We start from the raw sequence: 4,184 nt of genomic DNA on the forward strand, positions 1-4,184 counted from the left end.
TATATATATATATATATATATATATTATATATATAAATATATATGCTAGGGTATTAGATCATCATTATAAAGTCTCTCTTGCAAATAAACAGTGAAACGTAGATTTTATGTAAGATTACAAAGAATCTGTTCTTCATTGGAGGCATTTTTCAACGGATTTTGACAACAAAATTTCGATGAGAAATCATATCAAAATTTGTCTACCTATATTTTTATCGATATGTCCTAATGCGGCCGCTCTTCTTCAGTGGTTTGACTAAATGAGAATATGGAAAGCACTCAGTTCTTCTGCAAACCTGGCTAACTATGTCGATTAATATTTCTTTATAACGACTTTAATGGCTTGAGTAATCTTCAAAATTTATTTCTTGTTGACCTATATACTCTGCTATCTACACGTACAGCGGTAGGATTTTTTTGTCTTTTTATTCATTTGATTATTTTTTCAATATACACTAAATTTAACGTAAGTTTAAATATCAAACCGACTTTTCATAAGGTATCATATTTCCTGTCTTTGAATTTAGCGATCTCCCTGCATTAAAAGTAATGTACTCTCATAAGATTCAAGCCTGTGCGAGTCTCCTTGATAACATCATGTCTGCATAAGTTTTGGATATGTTTAAGTAATCTTCTCATTTATCACCCTTCCCTCATGCAACGTCGGTACTCGATCCATCTTAAATGAGAGTACAGATGGTTGTACGGGATATGGAAAAATCTTAATTGTTGTCTCCCTTGCATTAACGCTAGAATCTTTGTAAGAAATTGCGCTCACCATGAAAGGATTAAGTTGATTTTAGCTCCTATTCTCTGTATATTTATTTGTTTCCAAATCCCGCAAAATCTATATATCTTCGTCTATTCGTATCAAATATGCAAGTGAATACTAATATACCGTGTAGCAAGCTTGATAATTGTTGAACGATTTCTCTCAACGTGGATACATGGTAGCCTCTGGATACAAAAACGAAAAAATAGTTTCCCACCAACGCGTGTTGAGCACGTACTCTCACTCTACTATATTAACGTATATGCGTGCGCGTGTGTGTAGATATATATACGTATGTATGTATGTGACTATCTATGTATGTATACAGACACACACACACACACACACACACACACACACACACACACACACACACACACACACACATATATATATATATATATAGAGAGAGAGAGATACAAGTATCCATTACAGGAACATATACCTATGTATATTTGTGTATATACGTACTAACTAATATACTGACATGGGTTTACGAAAATTCGAAATATTGAGGCAATTTATGTTTGTGTCTTTTAATAATTGCATATCGCTTTCTCTTTACGAAAGCAAAGATCTCGAGTAAGGGATTACGTTTTACAGAAAGGCTAAACTGTGTGTTTCCTACAACTATTGCTTAACTTCCCTTTCCGCTTCTTTAAATGTTCTGATACATATTGTGATTCCAAACATATGAATCCACAGGAAGCTTCGAGTGTTCTTAACACCTCATCATATAAGTACCTATAGATATATGAAAGAAATTCATTTGGTGAGTCACAAAATATTCTGCACTCTTTTATCGCATATATTCAAAAACCATACCTGGTTGAATATCACGTCATAATTTTATATAAAATTACTGATTTTGTTTCTTCTTGTATTGTAACTCGTTGCTGAAAATGAAAAGTGTACAAAGCCATTAGCTGAAATTTTTAGTAGACATCATTAGGAGAAAGGCCGCAGCATGCATTTTTATTATATCGTTAGCCATAATTGACTTTGATACAACTTTATATAAGTCTTTAAACCTGTTATAAGTATAAATTTTATCTTTCATGTCCTAGATAACTAAGCCGTAAAACAAAAGGCCGCTGCTCTCGGCAGCAATAAACTGAAGGGTATTTTATTAACATATTACTTGCATTAGCACAGCATTTTCCGTTTCAATATAACCACTGTCTTTTGTATCCATTTCAATGAAATCCAGTGTATTTAATACAAACTTGTAACACACCTAGTTGCAGATACGAAGTCGAAACCGGGATCCGAGGTTAAACAGCCCAGGATTATTATATATTATAAATGAGTTATTCATCTTTCAACTCTATTTGCAAATGGAAGTTTGAATCGAAGAATAATTGAATAATTGATATGATTTTAATAGTTTAGAATCCGTTCTCTTCTATATTGAACGAATTGAATAATTAATCACTTGTTAAATACTCGTAAAATACGGTAATAAATACATAGTGTATTGGGAATATAACCATTAGCTAGTAAACTCTTGAATAGAGTGGTGTAAAGTCGGACCAACAGCATGGAAACGCTGTGTGGAATCGATTAGAAATAAGAGACGTACATAGTGTATAAAGGTGTCAAAATCATTATTGAATGAAAAGTCTGCTATTTCCTTACAAATCGTGATCTTTGCCCATAAGCTTACAAAGACTGATCGTATTTTGGGTAATGGGAATTTATCGCTTGAATTTAAATATTATTTATGGTGCTAGCCAGGGGGTTCGTCAGGTTGAAAGAAGAATCTATGCGTGAGATGAGTCGTTTTAGTTTAGTAGTAGTAATGGGCAGTTTGTTGATCCTTCTGAAAACAATATATCGTTATCTTTATTTAACCATAGAACCATGTGCGGACACTGGATGTAACCGGACACTGGATATGCATAAAACAACACCCAACCCGTTCTCAAACCATGGTTACATATTGATTGATGTTTATACAATTGACACCTCAGAGTTTATATTATGTGCTATCGCTTCGTATTCCAATGTAATAAGAAAAGGGAAACAAAAGAGAAAAACAGAGAGGACGAAACAAAGAAGGGAGAAAAAAAAAGAGCGAGCGACGAACGAAGACATAAAGGAAAGCAGAGAGAAATAGACTGTAATATCTCTTGAAGCAATGATTTCGGAGTTAGAGTCCATTCTCGTGATGTATAAATGTCGAAGAAAGGTTACTAAGGGTAAGATATGCAGCGCATCAGCTCTCATATTATGGTTGGCATTTCACTAACCTCTATGGGACTACATAAGAAACGATTATATGACTCGGCTAGAATTAAGTATGGACGAAAGAACAGAAACAGTGTTCAGCAGGGAAAAGTAATTTGAAATTGCAATATTGTATATTAAAGCAACAATGTCACTATCAAAATTGTTCGCACCTGCCACATCATACAAAATATACTGCTATTGGTTATTTCATTCAATACAAACACGATCACGCACAAACATTTTTCTACAGGCAGGCAGACAAACATACGCATATGTATGTACGTGTATTGCTCTAACGTGCGCGTGCATGTTGCATATATAAGCCAACATGTATATACGTGTCTGTCACTGAGCAGATGTAATTGATTTCATGAATACATATGATTGGAGGATGCTTGTGTACACACACGTACACACACTTACACACACGTACACACACGTACACACACGTATAGGGATAAGTATGCTCTAAATGTGCATATAAGAATGCATAATGCATCCTATGTATTTCTCTCTCTGGCACTCTCCCGTGAATGTATACGTATGTGTGCGTATATATATATACAGAGAGAGAGAGAGAGAGAGAGAGAGATAGAGGAGACAGAGAGAATGAAATATCCATACAAACACACACACACACACACACATATATATATATATATATATATATACATATATATAGGCGATTTTCTTCCTCTGTCTTCCCTTCGTTGGACATTTCCTATATTTCTGACGAAGATCTCCGATTGAAACGTTAAATCCTTTCTTCTCTCTCCTTCCATGAACTTCCAATAACACTGTACTTATTCCACATCCTCGCGTTGTTTGTTCGTGTTTTTTCGTGTTTTTTCTTGCTTGTTCATGTTGAAATTGACTATATATATATATATATAATTATGTGTATTTCTTCTATCTTAAGGAATAAAAATTCTTCTGATAGAATAAATGGGTTAATAGAAACAAATGTAGCAAAGAACACAAAATAACTATAGTTTAGTTCCTGTTTTTAAGGCAGGAACTCCTTGAAATTTTGGGTATTTGAGTATATTTAAGAATTTAAGGATTGGAGAAAACGCATGTTATAATTGCATACTTTATTCCTACATATGTTTCCTTTAAAACATATGTAGGAATAAAGTATGCAATTATAACATGCGTTTTCTCCAATCCTTAAATTCTT

The 4,184-nt window shown here is 33.7% G+C and overlaps 1 long non-coding RNA gene across 4 annotated transcripts in view; it reads right to left on the bottom strand.

Moving 5' to 3' along the window:
* LOC106883779 (uncharacterized) overlaps positions 1-4,184 on the bottom strand; it is a 375,832-nt gene that overhangs the window by 88,243 nt on the left and 283,405 nt on the right. The gene's annotated exons all lie outside the window — the stretch shown is intronic.

The sequence above is a fragment of the Octopus bimaculoides genome, chromosome 13 (assembly GCF_001194135.2).
Source record: "Octopus bimaculoides isolate UCB-OBI-ISO-001 chromosome 13, ASM119413v2, whole genome shotgun sequence".
Lineage (NCBI taxonomy): Eukaryota > Metazoa > Mollusca > Cephalopoda > Octopoda > Octopodidae > Octopus > Octopus bimaculoides.